The sequence below is a fragment of the Bos grunniens genome, chromosome 15 (assembly GCF_055505025.1).
Source record: "Bos grunniens cultivar Pamir isolate PY7600 chromosome 15, Bosgru_T2T1.0, whole genome shotgun sequence".
Classification (NCBI taxonomy): Eukaryota; Metazoa; Chordata; class Mammalia; order Artiodactyla; family Bovidae; genus Bos; species Bos grunniens.
In genome coordinates this window covers 12,670,781-12,693,018 of record NC_141179.1, presented here as the reverse complement: position 1 = coordinate 12,693,018, position 22,238 = coordinate 12,670,781, and positions in this window count along the sequence as shown.

Genomic DNA, 22,238 nt, shown 5'->3' with positions numbered 1-22,238 from the left:
CTGGGTTGGGAAAGTCCCCTGGAGAAGGAAATGACAATGCACTCTAGTATTCTTGCCTGGGAAATTCCATGGACAGAGGAGCTGGCAGGCTACAGTCCATAGGCTCGCCAAGAGTTGGACATAACTGAAGGGACTTAGCACGCACATGGCATAACTCATGTAGTGTGGGGAGGTAAAATTGTGTGTGTGTGTGTGGAAAAGATATTAAAGTGAGCCAATACCCTTAATTATCATACATAATAAGGAGTCAATGACTAATGTCTAAAATCTAAATTAAGAAATAAGCATGTAAGCAAATAACTTAGAAAAATGGAAATAAGTGCCTGAAGATACATCTAGAGAATTAAAACGGTTGTGCCTAGGAAACAAATTTACATACTAGATAATAATGAGACAAATGATGCCACTTTTGTTATTAGCACTAATTTGTTTTATGTTCATGAATATTTTAACAATTTTTAATTCAATAGATTATGTCCAGATGTGCAGGATGTAGGTTGATATAGGCTTGATTTGTATTTTTTATTGTTTATTTCAGTTATAGAAAAATATGTTCTCTGTATATACATGCAATCCCAGTTTGATGTAGTGTCTTGTATATTAGAATGACGGAACCACTCGAGTATATATTTTGTAAAAGGGAATACAATCCTTTACTGTTTTTATTCTTTGGGAGAAAATCACATCAGACATATTTGGTCATAATTGCTCCTGAAAGTTTTCCATTTATGTTCCAGGTGACTGTCATTAAATAAACACCTTCACCCTATTCAAGCATAGTGCCTATAATCAACTTTTTGTTCCATGCTAAGTGACAAGTCTTCATCAAAGTTGTAAAAAAGATGACCTGCAACATAGATTCAGTCTTATCTTTAGAAAATCAAGGTGGGTAAGATAGATGGATTTACTCCTAAAACCAAAATAAATTTTTATTTTAACTACCAAAATTTTACATTTTCTCTCTTATCAACACCTTATACTTTTTGCCAAAAATCAATACAATGGAGAAAAATTACAGAAATGTATCAAGTACTTCATATCCCTCCAAAGCACGTACTAACATTTTAACCTAGTTTTTGCATTCACTGTTCCATTTTAACTGTAGAATTCTTCTTCATGGATCACATGGCAAAGGGACTTACTTAACTCAATGAAGCTTTGAGCCTTGCCATGCAGGGCCACCCTAGACAGACGGATCATAGTGAAGAGTTCTGAAAAAATGTGGTCCTTTAAAGAAGGGAATGGAAAACCACTTCAATATTCCTGCCACGAAAACTCCTGAACAGCACAAAAAGGCAAAAATATATAACAATAGAAAATGAGCCCCCAGGTCAGAAGCTGTTACTGGGGGAAGAGCAGAGGGCAATTACTAATAGCTCCAGAAAGCACAAAGTGGCTATGCCAAATTAGAAACAACCCTCAGTTGTGGATATGTCTGGAGGTGAAAATAAAGCTCTATGCTGTAAGAAACAATATTGGTAGGAACCTGGAATGTTAGTTCCATTAATCAAGGTAAATTGGATATGGTCAAGCAGTAGATGGCAACACTAAACTTCAACATCTGAGGAATTGAGGAACTAAAATGAATGGGAATAGGTGAATTTAATTCAGATGATCATTATATCTTACTACTGTAGGCAAGAATCCCTTACTAGAAATGGAGTAACCTCATAATCAACAAGAGTCTGAAATGCACTACTTGGGTTCAACTGCAAAAATGACAGGATGATATCAGTTCCTTTCCAAGGCAAAGCATTCAACATCACAGTAATCAAGGTCTATGCCCCAACAACTAATGCTGAAGAAGCTGAAGTTGACTGTTTCTATGAAGATCTATAAGACCTTCTAGAACTAATGAAATGAAGCAGGACTATGAGGTTCTTGCCCTCCCACCATATCCTCTGTTTGCCTTTTGACTGTGGAAAGCTCTAGTAAAAAATTAAGCTTAACCAGAAAAGTGAGAAATGCTAAAACAAAGAAAAACTGTCAAAGGAGATTAGATAATAATGATGTAGTCATTAAGCATAGTCAGAAACTTTTACCTCTTCTTTCTCAAGGGCTATAGATATTCTGAGCCATATCCTGTGAGCTGTCTTATAGCTTCCAAAACATCAGGTGGAGAAGTTAACTGCATGATGATCAGACTGTACCCAAGAAATGAGATGCCACAATTCTGAGCTGACCACACAAGCAATAGGAACGAATGGCTGAAACTGAAGATTATTTGGACTTAAAACAATCAAGGTGATGCTGGTCAGACCATTGATGAACAATCTGAAGACGACTGTCACAGATGACTGTGCTGTTTCTGCATATAACTCCTCCACCCAGCTTTGTCTATAAAAGCTCTCATCCCCTACTTTTTGGGGAAAGTGGGAGAAAGTTGACCCACCATCTACCCTCAGTTGTCAGCATCTAAAATAAAACAAACTTTCCTTTCCACCAACTTGGCCTGTTTATTAGCTTTTAAGCAACAAGTGCCCAGACCCCACACACATTCCTTTCAGTAACACTAACAGCAAGAAAAGATGTCTTTTTCATCACAGGGGATTGGAAAGAAAAAGTAAGAAGACATACCTGGAAGTGATACCTGGAATAACAGACAAATTTGGCCTTGGGGTACAAAATAAAGCAGGGCAAAGGCTAATGGAGTTTTGCAGAGAGAATACACTGGTCATAGCAAAAACTCATTTCCCACAAGAGATGACTCTACACATGGACATCACCAAATGATCAATACTGAAACAACATTGGATATATTCTTTGCAACTAAAGATGGAGAAACTCTATACAATTAATGAAAAAAAAAAAAAAAAAGACCTAGAGCTGACTGTGTCTCTGATCATCAGCTCCTTATTGCAAAATTCAGGCTTAAATTTAAGAAAGCAGGGAAAACCATTATACCATTCAGATATGACCTAAATTAAATCCTTTATGATTATACAGTGGAAGTGACCAATAGATTAAAGGGATTAGATCTGATAGACAGAGTGTCTGAAGAACTATGGACAAAGGTTCATAACATGTTACAGGAGACTGACCAAAATAATCCCAAAGAGAAAGAAATGCAACAAGGAAAAGTGGTCATCTGTGGAGGCGTTCTGAATAGCTGAGGAAAGAAGAGAAGTGAAAGGCAAGTGAGAAAGGAAAACATATTCCCAACTGATTGCAGGATCCCAGAGAATAGCAAGGAGAGATAATAAGGACGTCTTAAATGAACAATGCAAAGAAACAGAGGAAAACAATAGGAAAGGAAAGACTAGATATCTCTTCAAGAAAATATCAAGGGAACATTTCATGCATGAATGGGAATGATAAAGGGCAGAAACCATAAGGACTAACCACAGCAAAGAGTTTAAGAAGAGGTGGCAAGAACATGCAGAAGAACTATACAAAAACAGTCTTACTGAGTGGGATAACCATGATGGTGTGGTCACTCACTTAGAGCCAGACATCCAGGAATGTGAAGTCAGTGAAAGAATTACTACAAACAAAGCTAGTGGAGGTGATGGAATTCCAGCTGAGCCATTCAAAACCCTGATGAAATGATACTGCTAACGATTTTCACCCAGTCTGTCAGCAAACTTGGAAAACTCAGCAGTGGTCACAGGACTGGAAAAAATCAGTTTTCATTCCAATCCCAAAGAAGGGTCATGCCAAAGAATGTTTGACTACAGTAGAATTGTACTCATCTCACAGGCTACCAAAGTAATGCTCAAAATCCTTCAGGCTATGCTTCAGCAGTATGTGAACTGAGAACTTTCAGATATACAAGCTGGATTTAGAAAAGGCAGAAGAACAAGAAATCAAGTTGTCAATATCCACTGGATCTCTAGAGAGCAAGGGAATTCTAGGAAAAAAGGGAAAAAATATATATATATATTTCTGCTTCACTGACTATGAGAAAGCTTTTGATTGTATGATCACAACAAACTGTGGAAAATTCTTATAGAGATGAGGTAAGGTCTTGACCTTACTGGTCTCCTGAGAAACTTGTATACAAGTCAAGAAGCAACAGTTAGAATCAGACACGGAACAACAGACTGGTTCAGAACTGGAAAAGGAGTAAGATAAAACTGTATATTGTCACCCTGAGTATTTAATTTATATGCAGAGTACATTATGCCAAATATGGGGCTGGATGAATCACTGGAATCAAGATTTCAGGGAGAAATATCAACAACTTCAGATATGCAGATGATACCACTCTAAATGGCAGAAACTGAAGAGGATCTAAAGAGCCTCTTGGTGAGGGTGAAAAAGGAGAGTATAAAAGCTGGCTTAAAACTCAACATTCAAAAAACTAAGATCATGGCTTCCAGTCCCATCACCTCATGGCAAATACAGGGGGAAAAAATTAAGCAGTGACAGGTTTTATTTTCTTGGACTCCAAAATCACTGTGAATGGTGACTGCAGCCTTGAAATTAAGATACTTGCTCCTTGGAAGGAAAGTTATGACAAACCTAGGCAGCGTATTAAAAAACAGACACTTCATTTTACTGACAAAAGTCCATGTACTTAAAACTAATGTTTTTCCAGTAGTCATGTATGGATGTGAGAGTTGGACCATAAAGAAGTCTGAGTGCCAAAGAATTAATACTTTTGAGCTTCTGTGCTTGAAAATACTGTTGAGTATTCCTTGGACTGCAAGGAGATTAAACCAGTCAATCCTAAAGGAAATCAAACCTGAATATTCATTGGAAGGACTGATGCTGAAGCTCCAATACTTTGGCCACCTGATGCGAAGAGTCAACTCATTAGAAAAGACTGTGAAATTGGGGAAGGTTGAAGGCAAAATGGCAAGGGGGTGGTAGAAGATGAGGTGGTTAGATATCTTCTCTGAATCAATGGACATGCATTTGAGCAAACTCTAGGATATATTGAAGGACAGGGGAGCCTGGAGTGCTGTAGTCCATAGGGTCACACAGGGTTGGATACTAGTTAGCGACAGAGTAACAACTGTAGAATTATATTGTGTACATAATTTTTATTTAATTCACTTTGTAACATTAGACATAATCTTTATGATAACTATTTTCCTTACATTTTAATTACTACAAAATCTTTCTTGTCAGTAACACTATTGTGTATTTAATAGTTTTACTTAATGTTTTACATTTGTTTTTTTTTTGTACCTCATACCATGTTGCATTGAATATCTTGGCATACTAATGCATTTAAGATATTTCATAGAATAAAATTACTACAACTAGTATTGCTGCTGTTGCTGCTGCTGCTAAGTCACTTCAGTCATGTCCGACTCTGTGCGACCCTTTAGATGGCAGCCCACTAGGCTCCTCTGTCCCTGGGATTCTCCAAGCAAGAACCTGGAGTGGGTTGCCATTTCCTTCTCCAACAACTGGTATTGCTGCTGCTGCTGCTGCTGCTACTAAGTCGCTTCAGTCGTGTCCGACTCTGTGCGACCCCTTAGACGGCAGCCCACTAGGCTCCTCTGTCCCTGGGATTCTCCAGGCAAGAATACTGGAGTGGGTTGCCATTTCCTTCTCCAATGCATGAAAGTGAAAAGTGAAAGTGAAGTCCCTTAGTCGGGCCTGACTCTTAGCGACCCCATGGACTGCAGCCTACCAGGCTCCTCCATCCATGGGATTTTCCAGGCAAGAGTACTGGAGTGGGTTGCCATTGCCTTCTCCACAACTGATATTAGGTCATCTTAAAACAATAATTGATAATAAATAGTTCCCCAATCCATATATATAATAACTAATATCAGTACAGTACCATTTGCATGCTTTGATGGTGGTATCTGGAAGCACATGGAACTCTTCATCAATGAATACTTCTTTCCTACATACCATGGGTTATACTATGTTCCCAAAAATGTTATGTTAAAGCTCTAATCTCTAGATCTCAAATGTGATATTATTTAGAAATACGAATGCTGAAATATAAATAAGTTAATTTTAAGTCATAATGCATAATGTGGGTCTTTAGCCCCATATAGCTGATGCCATGATAATCAGAATGGAAGAGAAACAGACACATGAGGAGAGAATGTCATGCAACGGGAGAGGCATAGATGGAAGTTGTGCAAGTACGAGCCAGGAATGCAAAGCATTACAGGCAAGCCATCAGAAACTATAAAGAGGCAAGGAAGGGTTTTTCCATATAGGTTTTAGAGAGAGCATGGCCTTGCTGATGTCTTAGTTTTGGACCTCAAGCCTCCCAAATGGTGAGGCAACAAATTTCTGCTGTTTTAAGACATGCATACTTCGTGGTGTTTTGTTATGATACCTCTAGAAATCAAATACACAATACAAATTAAACTCTCCCACACGTATGTGGATTTCTCAGGTGGTTCAGTGGGTAAAGAATTCACCTACAATGCAGGAGACATGAGTTTGATCCCTGTGTTGGGAAGATCCCCTGGAGGAGGGCATGGCAACCCACTCCAATATTCTTGCCTGGAGAATTCCATGGACAGAGAAGCCTGATGGGATATAGTCTATAGGATCAAGAAAAAGTTGGATACAACTGAAGCGACTAGCATGCAATCATGCACACAGTTGTATACACAAAAACATACAATACCAATCCTACCATCCCCTAGTTTACTCTTAGTACTGTCTTATTCATTTTTCCTTCCTCGGAAACTTTTCTGTCTATCCTACTAATCCAGATAAATCCTTCCTATTTCAATCATTGAGCTGATCTGCCTCAGGTTACCTAAGACACTATGCATGTCAGCTTGCTTCAAAACCTCCAGATTTTCTCCTGCTTTAATTATCTATAGGGCATCAAGTCTCTCTTTATGTTTGCCTATCTTCTAAAGACAATTCCAGTATCTTTCTTTTATTTTTGTCTTTACTGTCTCACCTTTGGGTATTTTTTCCTCACTTAAAGACTCATTGAATCAACATTCAGAAAAAAAAAATTACATTTTTGTTTTTTAGCCCCTTTTATATAAAGTTAGAAATGATATGAGAGACTCTGCTGCTGCTGCTGCTGCTGCTGCTGCTGCTAAGTCGCTTCAGTCGTGTCCGACTCTGTGCGACCCCATAGACGGCAGCCCACCAGGCTCCCCCGTCCCTGGGATTCTCCAGGCAAGAACACTGGAGTGGGTTGCCATTTCCTTCTCCAATGCATGAAGGTGAAAAGTGAAAGTGAAGTTGCTCAGCTGTGTCTGACTCTTAGCGACCCCGTGGACTGCAGCCTACCAGGCTCCTCTGCCCATGGGATTTTCCAGGCAAGAGTATTATGAGAGACTGTAGTATGTTTACTATTAAAAAATACTTTTTTTTTTCACTATGAAGGAGAGCTATCTTAGAGCAACTAGGAACCAATACTGAACAAACTCAATGAGTTACGATTTAGATTAACTTGTTATTTCCATGTGAAGTCATCATGTTTCTTTTTTTTTTTCAGCTGACATGCTTTAAAATGAATTTTAATAACAAACTGCCACATTATTAATTTAGTTGATTTATAGCAATGTTTACAGAACTGAGAACATTGATTAACATAACTTGCTGTTGTATTTGTCATCCAGGCCTCTAAATTTTATAGAAGTTCAGTAATTCTTTTTGTTTAAATTTCAATTAAACCTCAGTTTCCTCAAAAGAATGGTACAAGGCAGAGGGAGAAGGAATTCCCCCTATAAATATTATCAGACCACAAAGCCTCCAAACTTAGTAAAAATAAGAATGTTCCCAAAAATGCCTTATCAAGACAAGTGTCTTAGTCACTTTTCTAATGGCATTGCCATTCCCACATGTCCTGGATATAGAAACTCTGAAGTTCTCACTGTTGTTATACTTTTTCTTTTTTTTCTCAAAGGTAAGGCATTCATTTATAAATATCTAGAACCTGGTATGATATATTCACTTTTTAAAAAATTATTATTATTATTATTATTTTTTTTTTTTTACTTTACAATATTGTATTGGTTTTGCCATACATCAACATGCATCCACCATGGGTGTACACGTGTTCCCCATCCTGAACCCCCCTCCCACCTCCCTCCCCATACCATCCCTCTGGGTAATCCCAGTGCACCAGCCCCAAGTTTCCTGTATCCTGCATTGAACCTGGACTGGCAATTCGTTTCTTATATGATATTATACATGTTTTAATGTCATTCTCCCAAATCATCCCCCCTCCCTCTCCCACAGAGTCCAAAAGATTGTTCTATACATCTGTGTTTCTTTTGCTGTCTCTGAAACTGGAGCCTATTATACAGAGTGAAGTAAGCCAGAAAGAAAAACACCAATACAGTATACTAACACATATCAATGGATATATTCACTTTAAAACTTATTTTCTCCCCATAAACAACTAACTTAGGCCTTCATTAACTTACAGAGTAAAGACAGAGTCCTCTCCTTCCCCAAATAGATTCCAGAATAATGATAAAACTTGTCTCTTTGCAGTGGAGGAGTAGTCAGATTGTCTTATTTTGAGATCACTCTTCTACAACAAATCTCACTGCATGTGCAGATACAACCTGTTCTACACTATGTTTTTATGCTGCTGCATTTGAGCCTTGGGCAACTTATTCAAACTGTTGCACTAGCTGCTGATTTTGCAATGAGTAAATCTGTGACTCAAAGCTAGACACTTTAATACACATATGGACACAGGCAGAGACATCCACACTATATATACATTTATTATATATACACAGATTTATTATATATATTTACACATATCTCTCTCTATATTTATATATACATTACATAATGTGTGTATACATACATATATATTTCCCTGGTAGCTCAGTTGGTAAAAAATCTGCCTACAATGCAGGAGAACCCAGTTTGATTCCTGGGTCAGAAAGATCTGCAGGAGAAGGGATAGGCTGCCCACTCCAGCATTCTTGGACTTCCCTTGTGGCTTAGCTGGTAAAGAATCTGTCTGCAATGCAGGAGACCTAGGTTCAGTCCCTGGGTTGGAAAGATCTCCTAGAGAAGGAAACAGCTACCCACTCCAATATTCTTCCCTGGAGAATTCCATGGACTGTATAGTCAATGGGGTCGCAAAAAGTCAGGCACGACTGAGTGACTTTCACTTATAGCTTGTACTTATATATATGCTATCATAGACATATATACATGAAACATGCTAACTTGTGACCTTATAAACAGGATATGACAACTAAAAATTGACACTTGCCATCTGCCTCTACAAGGATTAAGTCACTACCTACTGTAGTCACTGGTCTTCAACACATCCTGAAAAGAGGTCACAGTGGAGATCAGGAATGAGTCACTCTGCGATCTGAGAAAAACTTACAGAACAGGACTTCAGACAGTTAAATATTTTTAGAAGATTTTATGAGCCCAAATTCTAGCATTTTCTAATATCTAGAAAGTGCTTAACTCATTAATGATGAATCTGCTCCTCCTGACTATTAACAACCTTCTTGTTAAAGTAGCAACCAGCCTTTGTCAAAATGTGTGCTTGACTGCAAGGTCTGTCTACTAAAATCATACATAATGCCGAACTTACCCCTAACTCTTGGGAGCAGTCTCTCAGAATTTTCTGACATTGTCTCTCAGGCTATAGTCTTCATTTTGCTCCCAATAAAACAATTCACAACTTTCATTTTGTGCCTTTTTCTACAGTTGACAGATAAAAACTCAGATCCTTCTAAATTTAACAGATCTCTGTTTATATTGTTTATAATATTGATACAAGCTTAAATTTGCTGAGGCAGATTAGGAGCTTCCCCAGTGGCTCAGTGGTAAAGAATCTGCCTGCAGTGCAAGAGAGGCAGGAGACACAGGTTCAACTCCTGGGTCTGGAAGATCCCCTGAAGGAGGCATGGCAACCCACTCCAGTATTCTTGCAAGGAAAATCCCAGTGGACAGAGGAGCCTGGCAGGCTATGGTCCATGGGGTTTCAAAGAGTAGGACAAGACTGAAGGGACTGATCGCATTAGGCAGATGTATAGTACGGAATGTACATCAGGGCATAGCATTTAATAACGCTAAATTTCCAGATTTTGAAAAATGTGTTGTCATATTTAACAGACTATAATGAAATATACATTAAAAATATGTACATTAAAGCTGAAAATATATATTAAAGCTTTAGAATGAAGGGAAAGAGAGATTTGTAGAGTTAGTGTAGCAAATACAATTACTGAAACTGGGTGAAAGATATAAAAGAGAAATATATATATATATATATATATATATATATATATAAAGGCCCCCAAAAGGCCTCCAGAAGTCTATTAATCATGCATGCTCAGTTGCTTCAATAGTGTCCACCTCTTTGCCACCCCATGTTTTGTAGCCTGCCCAGCTCTTCTGTCTATGGGATTTCCCAGGGGTGATCTTACAGACCCAGGGACTGAACCCATGTCTCCTGCATTGCAGGCAAATTCTTTACTGCTAAGCCACTGGGGAAGCCCCATTGATCTGGTATAGCTAAATTTACTATATCTCCTGCAGTAAGGAAGAATACGCTGTGACCAGGTCTTAGTACTGTCTCTAATGACTGTATAAGGTGAGTAATAAGATAGGTCTTATGAGACCAGAAACTGATTAGGATTGAAAATAATTAATAAGTAATTTGTTTCCTTGGTTCAGTCTTATCTCCTTACAGTAGATATTTCCTTAAGATGTAGGAAATAAGAGTCAGATACGATTTAGTGACTAAACAACAATTAAATAATTGGATGGTCTGTCTAAATGCATGTTGATGTATGGCAAAACCAATACAATATTGTAAAGTAAAAAATAATAATAATAATAATAATACATTTAAAAAACATTAAAAAAAGATAATTAAAATAAAGGCCTTTATGAGTTTAGTTATCATAATTTCACAGCCCTACAATCCCAGATTAGAATAGTCTTCACTACATTTTTTTGTTTGTTAGGTTAGACTAATGAGCAAAGTAGTCAATAATCTCTCTAACCTATGAGGAATACCTTTATTTTTATACAGAAGTCAGAAATCACCTGAGTGATTTCAGATGAGTTCACAGAAGCATCAGATACAGAAATACATAAAATTTCATGTAAAATATATCTAAATAAGAAATGTAGGAAGCTCATCAAACCCTTGTTTCCACCAGTGTTTGCTATTAATTATGCTATAGGTTTTGACCCAGATGCTTATATTCACTGTTTTACAACACCCTGCTGTGAGATACTTGCCAAGAATATTAGCAATCATAAAACCTCACATTGTGGTGTTTTATTTTCCACATTTCATAGTATTTTTAAATTTATGGATTTTCTGTGTGTAAATGCTAAAAGCATATCAAAATGCATAGAGGCTCAAGGAAATCAATGTTATTTTAAGTTTTAAATTTTCTCAGTATTCTCATGCCATGTCTCTACAAATGTGCAAGTTTCATACAGAGAGCAAAATGATCTCAGGAAATGAAAGACCAACATTCCATTTTCAAGCATCTGTAATATACTGATTACTTCACAATTTCTATTTTTATATATCCATATGGGTTTATCTATAAATATATAGGCACATGCATCACTATATATTGATATATAAAATATAGTATCTAGGAATGCATACTCAATGTATCAGTATGTCCAACATTCAGAAGCAAAGCAACAAATTATTCACATACATATTATCTACATATGATTTTCTATTCCTATATACATGTATACACATATATGTGTATGTGTGTGTGTGTATGAAGTAATTATGCTAATGTTTACAATTAAAGAAAGCTATGTTAAGGATATAAGGGTGCACCCCAAAACAACACCAGAAAATCCTGTGGCTAGACAGCCATATGCTTATTTGACAGGCACATTTCTCAGCCCTATTTTTTTTTTTTTTTTATGTCACCTTCTGCTTTTTAACATGTTCACTTCCTTAGAAGCCTAAGTACCAATTCTCAGTTTCTTAAATATTGTCTAATGTTGCACAAAAACAAGTAAAAATGTTGCCTAAAGAGACACAATCAAGCTTCCTTTATGGATGGGCATGGGTTATGGATCCTTATTTGCATTTTTCAAAATCACATTTGCATATTTTCGTGGGGCATGAATCTGTGGTGACATGTTGGTATCACACTTCTCAAAACGTGATCACAGAAATAGAACTATGAATAATTGAGGTAACTGAACTGGCCCAAACCATAAGAATATAATTCAATGCATTCATAATTGGCATACCTGCACTTAGAAATCTCTAGCATTGTGAAATGTTTTATGTTAGCTTTATAAAAGTAACTGTAACATTAAAAATTGCTCCTAGATTTGTGAATCACTGATGACTTTTTGGTGAGGTTTCTCTTAAATTGTCTTGATAGATGGTTTTGACTTTTATACCATAAGTCATTAAAAAATTAGACTGTAGTAAATTATATATATTTTTTATTTTTTAACTTTACAATATTGTATTGGTTTTGTCATGTATCAACATGAATCCACCACAGGTATACAAGTGTTCCTTATCCTGAACCCTTCCCCCTCCCCGTACCATCCCTCTGGGTCGTCCCAGTGCACCAGCCCCAAGCATCCAGTATTGTGCATTGAACCTGGACTGGTGACTCGTTTCATATATGATATTATACATGTTTCAATGCCATTCTCCCAAATCATCCCACCCTCTCCCTCTCCCACAGAGTCCAAAAGACTGTTCTATGCATCAGTGTCTCTTTTGCTGTCTCGTATACAGGGTTATTGTTACCATCTTTCTAAATTCCATATATATGTGTTAGTATACTGTATTGGTGTTTTTCTTTCTGGCTTACTTTGCTCTGTATAATAGGCTCCAAAGCAATCTTGATAAAGAAGAATGGAACTGGAGGAATCAACCTGCCTGACTTCAGGCTCTACTACAAAGCCACAGTCATCATGACAGCATGGTACTGGCACAAAGACAGAACTATAGATCAATGGAACAAAATAGAAAGCCCAGAGATAAATCCATGCACCTATGGACACCTTATCTTTGACAAAGGAGGCAAGCAAATTATATTTTAACTAATTCAATTACTACTGGAGAGGCAAATTTCTGGCTCTGTATCTACTGAGTGAACTTAGATTCATTATTTAATTTTGCTATGTACTTTTCATTTGTATTAAAACTGAGGTTGCATGCCAGTACCATAGTGGAATTATAGTTAAAAGGAAGATTGTAGAGACAAATTGGGCTGGAATCCATGTTCTGCCACGTACCACTTGTGTGACTTAGCAATTTCTACTATCCCTTTGCTTCAGTTTCCTCATTTGAAGAAAGATGACATATCTTAGAGCTTTTATGAGTATTATGGATTAATTTATATTAAAAATTAACATAGGGTCTTTTCTATAATAAGTATCTAATACAAAGTAGCAAGTAATTAACCAGCACATGTTAAAGACAATAATGCTACAACATATTCTTCAGAGACATGAAACAAGTCGTCTCATATGTTGTTTATAGGAATTGAATTTAAATTAAACGTATATGTGTGTGCATGCATATTAAGTTGCTTCAGTCATGTCCGACTCTTTGAGACCCTATGGACTCTATCCCAAAAGACTGCTCTGCCCATTGGATTCTCCAGGCAAGAATACTGGAGTGGGTTGCCATGCCCTCCTCCAAGGGATCTTTCTGACACAGGGATCAAACCCGTGTCTCTTATGTCTTCTGCATTAACAGATGGGTTCTTTACATATATATATATGTAAACACACAGAGTTGAGCTCCCTGTGCTATACAGCAGGTTCCCACTAATTACCTATTTTAAACATGGTAGTGTATATATCCTGGAGGAGGGAACTGCAACCCACTCTAGTATTCTTGCCTGGAGAATCCCATGGACAAAGGAACATGGCAGGCTACAGTCCATGGGGTCACAAAGAGTTGGACATCACTGAAGTGACTTAGCACACATACACACAGTATATATACATCAATCCTAATCTCCCAAAATCCCAATAGCTTTTCTACTTCTAGACATATATTTCATTGAACTATTCACAAAAGTATGCAAAGATAAATGCTCAGAGTTGCATTACTGGTATTATTGAGATATTGGATAAACACAACTTTCACAACTGTTTTAAAATGTTAACAGTTGTCTTGTAGCTGAGTAAAGATGATAAAGGAAAAGTTTATAAATATTGTTAATGAGGGAAAATACAGAACAATGTGATCTAATTTAGTATATATGCGTGTGTGTTTAAAGGCAAAAATGGAACAATGTATACGAAGATGTGGTGAAAAAGATAATTTCAGAATACATTTAATGTTAACGAAAGCAACAAAAACACTCATATAAACTAGTCTGTATAGAAAAAAAATCTATCCTATTAATATAGCATACTCTAAAGAGTTAATAGTAGGTAACTCTTGTCCATGAGATGCAGGAAGCTATGCTTTCTATTGTATATGTGTCTGTATCACTTGATCTTTTCATAGAAAGTATTTATTCATTTTGTAATAGGAATAACACGATATTAAAGCAAGTCTACACAAAGCTATGATAAACAATATAAAAGTACCATTTTGGGGACTTAACCAAGGTACTATGTTACACTAATGAAAAAATCAAAGTGTTAATTTTTATATCTTATTTTGCCTTATACTGTCATCCGTTGCTTCCAAAGCTATCTCCACCATGCCCACAACTGTGGTTCTGTGTATGCTGTTATCTCCTGCTTGCACTTCCCTTTGTTTATTCAAATTCTGTTTAATTTTTCTACCACTTTCTTATGAAGTCTCATTGACCTATTTAATCAACAGTTCTGGAATTTCTATACCTACTTTCCAAATTGACTATCATTTATCTTAAAATGCCATATTCTGTTGGTGTTTCATTACTATATATTTCTTTGTCTAAAAACTACAGTAATTTATATTCCTATTCTTTCTAACTCAGGGTGTTACCTGTTTGAGGGATATTCTTATTTAAATTTATTTATTTTTCTTCCAGTAAAAGACTCATTATAACTATATCTGCATAGTGAACAAAAATGTTGCTTATTTGGTTGACTGATTTACAAAGTAAGTACAATTTAGATAGGATAGTTACCTTTTTTGCCAATATTTACATATTCAAGAAAATTATTCCCAACCTCAATGTGATAAAAAGTACATGTTCAAATTTCTTACTGCCTGGAGAAAAGAATAATGAAGTCTGAGTCTATAGGGAAAAAACACTTAAAAGGTATTTTCAGAGAATGCTTCTAGCAAAACAGATTTTGTGCTCTTGAGAAGTTTCTAATATCAAGAGATCAGGAGTCCCAAAGCATTTTTCATGATCTGACTGTGGGGAATTTAGTGCAAGTTACAATATCCATTATTGTCTGTAGGTGAGGTCAATTTTGTTATGTTTTTATAAAGTGTTTAAAAAAAATTTTTTTAAGCAAAAGATTTTCCCTTGGAGAAAATCTTTTCCCTGGAGAAAAAGGAGAAGTAAAGGAAATGAATTGTGTATATTTGTTTACTATCTGAGCTTTCTGTTTTACTCACATTAGGAATGTAGAAAGTGATACATAAATCCTGTAAATATCATGGTTAAGAACTACTAAACAGAATGCCACAAAAATAAGACTCATTTAATATGAAATGGAAATGTAATCTGAGGCATCAGCCATCAGAATAGTGGAACTGAATCTATAATACACACAGGATATCGGTGGAATATATATATATATATATATATATATATATATATATATATATTTATAGTATGTGAAATACATAATGCAGGAGAAAGAAGATACAAATTCGATCCCTGGGTAGGAAAGATCCTGTGGTGAAGGAAATGGCACCTGACTCCAGTATTCTAGCTGGAAAATTCCATGGGCAGAGAAACCTGGTGGAACACAGTCCATGGGGTCCAAAGTGTTGGACATGACTGAGCACATTATATCTTTTTATGTGTCTGATCATGAACATCCCTGTCCCTATTAATAAATTCCTTGAAATATAATGAAAAGAAACAGAAAAGGTCTGCACTGACTCTCACCTTAGAAATAAGAATATTGAGGTCCATAATGTTAATGAACACAAAAAGGGAAGAAAGAAGTGGGAAATTTATAGTACTTTTAAATTTGGGCCTGTAAGAATTAAAGTTTCAAGGTGGAGAACTTACTAGGATTGGACAAAGTTTGTGATATATATATAAATGTTTAAGATATATTTGGCAGATGCAATAAAAAGATTATCTTTAAGTGAATCTTGAGGAGTCTGCTGTAGTTAAATTGTTGCCAAGTTCTCCAAGTCAGTAGACCACTATGTCTGATAAGTCTATATGTAAGAATTTCCTTAAAGAATAGTAGTTATTCATTGTTTTATCTTTTTCATACAAAAGTTTGCTAGAAAATATGACAACATCATGTCATGTTGATATAGGTGATCCACATTCTTAAATAAATCTGTGAACATATCAACTCAATTCTCAGTTCCATTTATAGTCCTTCTTTATCCCAAGCTGAAATTGGACTGGGTCAGTGAACAGTTCAATTCACACCATGGTCTGAAGAGTCATGAAAAGACTTCAGGATTCCAGTGTTGGCTGTTTCAAATACTATGTATAGCATATTTTTTGTACTTCGTAGAATATTTTTATGTTGGAATAATTAATTGGGCAATAGGAAATAAATTGCATTTAAAGATTTGAAGATTGCATACTTAAACACTGGAATATACCTAAATATTTAGGAAAATATTACCATAAGAATTTTCAGTCTAAGTCAAATCAGGAACTGAGATTCCCCAATTAACCTATGACTACAAATCCTATTCTCAACCCTCCAGATATTTAATTACCATAATTTTTGTTTTTATGTTTTTTGGATATTATTAATAGTATTGAAAATCAGATGTAAGCAAGAATATAAATTAAAAAATTAAAAACATAAAAAAGCTAATATGTTTCTAGGCTACTCTGATTTTTAAACATTGACTCCATCTCACAAACTCCATGGGTGATACCAACATTCAGTATCTACCTTGTCAATCATGACATGCTTGATTTTTCCACTCTCTATGCCTCCTGTAAACCATGATATAATGAGGCTCAAGAACAGAAATAGGCCATCCAAAAGTATTGCTTTAAATCTTAAATTGAGGCCTTTATTTGAATGGAATCAAACTATCTAGTGATCACTTTTTTTCTGAGTTGGGGAAAATATATGTCAAAATAAATCCTGGTTGTCTATGGTAATTTGGAAGTTACACAGAAGGGAGTTGTGATAAGCTAATGTTAAATCACAGCACTCAATTAATATTTCAGCTCCTGAGTAAAATATTTGTTAACATGACTTAGGACATATGGAAGTGTGACTATTTCAGAAAAGTAGACACCTATTGCCTTCAGTAGCTAGTGTGTTTGGGAGAACATCTTAATTGATTCTTAGTAAACAATGCCAGAAAGATGTAAATAAATGCTGATCTTAAAGGTGAATAATTTATTTCTTTAGGATTCAGTTCAGTTCAGTCACTCACTCGTGTATGACTCTTTGCAAATCCATGGACTGCAGCATGCCAGGCTTCCCTGTCCTTCACCAATTCCCAGAGCTTGCTCAAACTCATGTCCACCAAGTTGATGTTGCCATCCAACCATCTCATCCTCTCTCATCCCCTCCTCCTCTTGCCTTCAATCTTGTCCAGCATCAGGGTCTTTTCCAATGAGTTAGCTCTTCACAACAGGTGGCCAAAGTATTGGAGTTTCAGCTTCAGCATCAGTCTTCCAATGAATATTCAGGAGTGATTTCCTGTAGAATGGACTGGTTGGATCTCTCTGCTGTCCAAGGGACTCTCAAGAGTCTTCTCCAACACCACAGTTCAAAAGTATCAATTCTTTGGTGCTTAGCTTTCTTTATAGTCCAACTCTCCCTGGTGGCTCAGTTGGTAAAGAGTCTGCCTGCAATTGGGTAACCTGAGTTTGATCCCTGGATTGGGAAGATCCACTGGAGAAGGAAATGGCAACCCACTCCAGAATTCTTGCCTGGAGAATCCCATGGACAGAGGAGTCTGGTGGGCTACAATCCATAGGATCACACAGAGTTGGACATGACTGTGTGACTAACTTTCACTTTGTCACATCCATACATGACTACTGGAAAAACCATTGCTTTGAATAGACGGACCTTTGTTGGCAAAGTAATGTTTCTGCTTTTGAATATGTTATCTAGGTTGGTCATAACTTTCCTTCCAAGGAGTAAGTGTCTTTTAATTTCATGGCTGCAATCACCATCTGCAGTGATTTTTGAGCCCAAGAAAATACAGTCTCTCACTATTTCCTTTGTTTCCCCATCCATTTGCCATGAAGTGATGGGACCGGATGCCATGATCTTAGTTTTTTGAATGTTGAGTTTTAAGCCAGCTTTTTCACTCTCCTCCTTCACTTTCATCAAGAGGCTCTTTAGTTCTTCACTTTCTGCCATAAGGGTGATGTCATCTGCATATGTGAGGTTATTGATATTTCTCCCTGAAATCTTGATTCTGGCTTGTGCTTTATCCAGCCCGGCATTTGGCATGATGTACTCTGCATATAAGTTAAATAAGCAGGGTGACAATATACAGCCTTAAGATACTCCTTTCCCAATTTGGAACCAGTCTGTTGTTCCATATCTGATTCTAACTGTTTTTATTCTTCAAGATAAATTGCCAAAATTAATGCACTTAGTTTTAATTAAATTTTAATGTTTATTTGGAAATGAAAAGTCCCTTCTAAGCTAAAGCAATAAGCAGATAGATGTAATCAAACTTGAAGTTAATCTCTTCTTTATCACATAACCAAAGTTATTCATCCCTTTATTGGGCAAATGTAGATACCAATTAGGAAAGTCTGTGCTCAGTCCCTCAGTCAAGTCTGACTCTTTGCACCCCTGTCCATGGGATTCTCCAGAGAAGAACACTGGAGTGTGTTGCCATTTCCTTTAGGAAAATATCACTTTATGTTTGTGTCTATGGACATGTGAAGGGTAGGAAAGCACTTTAATAAACATATATAGCACAGTAACTCAGATATTTTGTTGCTTGCCTAGGAAATTCAAATTTTAACTATCTCAATCCAATAGCTGACTAATGAAACAGAACACGGACTCTATAATACTAGAATATTTGGCCTTAGGTGGTGAAGATAAAATGACATCGGGCTGAATACCACAGGGAAGTAGAGGATAGTTATATTGCTTGTGGCTCTAAAGTCCTTAGCAAAGCAATATCCTTATTTATTGGGTTTTTTGACAGGAGGAATGAGTTCACTATGGTTGGTGCATAGCATGGTTACTTGTTTCTCTATTAGATTTTCTATTACTAATTTTAGTCTTTCTTTAGCTGCCAGTTTTAAAAAGTATGATTCAACTTAGGTAGAATTTGTGGCTTGATCTGAAACTTGTTACATTCACCCTCTACTGATTCTTACAATATTAATGGAAATTTTAGTCACAATGAATCTATCATTTCATGGAAATCTTTAATTTAGTCTTGATTTAGACACAAATATATATATATAAGTCGATGTCCAAGTTAACTGTAAACTGATTGCAAAAAGGAGAATCCTGGAATTTTTTTTTTTAAGGACATCATGGAGAATATTCATTTGACAATTTTATTTACATAGTAGATCATTACTTATTTTAATGAATCTGGTGTCAAAATGGAAAAAAAAAAGAATGTTCCTTAGCCCAGGATGTAAGGGTAACAGTTATGATTTGAGATTAGAGAATAGCTCATGAGTTATTAGAAATAACTACAGCCTGCAAAATTGACAATGAAGGGTAGATTGTGAGGTCATAAGGGTTTGCAGATATTATGTTGTTGGTATCAATACAAATCTACAGGATTCGCTTTAGCATTCAGAGAACATTCTCCTAAAATGTTTGATAGTAAAGGAAGAAATCCAGAAATTGTTTTCCTCTTAAAGCAGCTTCATTAAGCTTTGCTCCTCTTTTTTTACTCATCAGATATGTGTAACAATTGCTTTTCCAAAGACTATTCTTCTTATAATATCTTCATGTGTCCTCAGAAAGATACTTCTTCTGATGCTTAATGACAAGCAGGAGTATTAACTGACAAAAATATCAACTTATTCTGAGTCTTATACTGTTTTTGTGTCAATAGTTTTCTAGATGCTCAATTAGAGATTAAAGATCTGACAGAAGGACTTTATTCCATTTCAGATTCCCCCCCCCCCTTTTTTTTTTTTTTAATTTCATTGTGTTTCTGTCATCCCTGTTAGGTCTGTTAGGTTTTCCCTATCTATTAGGTCTTCCCTGGTCTCTCAGATGGTAAAAAATAATCTGCCTGCAATGCAGGAGACCTGAGTTCAATCCCTGGGTCAGAAAGATCCCCTGGAGAAGGCAATGGCAACTCACTTGCCTTGAGAACTCCCTGGACAGAGGAGCCTGGTGGGCTACAGTCCATGGAGTTGCAAAGAGTTGCAGACAACTGAGCAACTAACACATTCTGATATTCTGTCTTAAGGTCATCAAAAAGCATAGTAGCAGGGGTCAGGTCTGCATTGGGATTTACTTCTGAATATTGTCAAAAAGTATTAAAAATTCAACTTTGAAGATGGTTTAACTTTGGAGGTTTCTGACTGAACAAGAGTTTAGAGTAGTGAATCAGGAAAAAGGTTTCAGGCACAGATAGAAGAGCAAAGAAAGGCAGAAGAGGAATAGTAGGATAAAAGCTGTTAAGCCCAAATTTTGATTGTGCTGTATCTAAAAAAGAGATTATTTTAAGACTTTCTTATTTTTCACTTGCCTTAGCCAATAATATTTTAGGAAAACAATCTCAGAATTTGATTGTTTTAAAATTTCCTCTTACAAATAAAATATCCAAATCTTTAAAAGTTTGGAATTTCCATTCCATTGTAAGACACCTCTTAAGTGCATAGTTTTGTTCATATCAATAGTTCCCCACAGAATATGGTTTTGCAATAAAAGGTGTGAGCTATTTTTCCTTGCAACAATTTGCATAAATATTAAACACATTTTGATAAGTTAAAGAAGTAGACCAAAGAATTACATGCATATGAAGGAATGCATTCTTATGACATCCTGGAAAAGGCAAAACTGAAGGAATTGTTATAGACTGAATTATCACATCTCAACAAAATTTAAATGTTAAAACTAAATCCCCAAGATGATGAAACTTGAAAGTGGGATCTTTGAGAGGCCATTAGCATGAGGGTAGAACTCTTGTTAATGGAATTAGCATCCTTATCAAACACACCTCAGAGAGATCCATGGCTCCTTCAATCATGTGAGAACACAGTGAGAAGACTATGAGGAATAAACATTTGTAGATTAAGCAACCCAATGTGGGGCATTTTTGTTATTTCAGATCAAGTGGATTAAGATAGCCACCTATGGATGAACTTGAGTCTATATATAGTCTCTGTTATACTAATTGTATCAATATTCCCCCAAGTTAATTATTGTATATAATTAAAACAAATCTGGATATTTGATGGAGAGGTGTCCCCACCTTGTTCTTCTTAAGGTGTTTCTGGCTGTTATCTTTTTGATTTCCATATGAATTTTATAAGAATAAAAAAATAACTCATAAATTTTGAATTTCAATATCTCAACAACGTTAACGATTTTTACTAACATTGTTTTGAATCCAAATATTTATTTGAAGAGAATCACCCTCTTAAGAATATTGAGTCCTCAAAACTATGCACATTGTATTTATCTTTATGTATTTGTATGTTTCTTTTATCTATATTATTTAATAATTACTGTTTTGAATTAGAAGCCTTACTTTTTGGTTGTTATGGCCAGATTTATTGCTAGGTATATAATGCTTCTATGATACTTAATTATTTCCTTTTTGAGTTGTTACTGTATGTTAACATCAAATTGATTTTATATTAAATTTTACCTGGAAATATGTCTAGAGTATTAATTATAGTAGTTTATCTGAAAACCCATTTGGATTTCCCTTAAGTCCTACATATCATCTTTGAATGATTGGTTTGTCTTCTTTTCCAATCTTTAATTTTATTTCTTTTGCTTTTTCATTACTTCATGGCTAGTCAATTTATTAGTGTATTATACAACAGAAATGAATTAAACAGCTTTCCTAGTTTATTACTCTTTGAAGTTAGTTTTCAACATTTTATTATTCTGTATGAACAATATGTGAAGTTTTTATTTTCTAGGCACTTCTTGTAAAATGATTCAGTGTTGTGTATTTGGATTTTTTTTCATTCAGTTTTTATTGAGATATAATTGACATACAACCCTGTATAAGTTTAAGATATACAGCATAATGATTTGACTTATATGTATCATGAAATGATTCCCATAATAAGGTCAGTGAATATCTATTATATAAA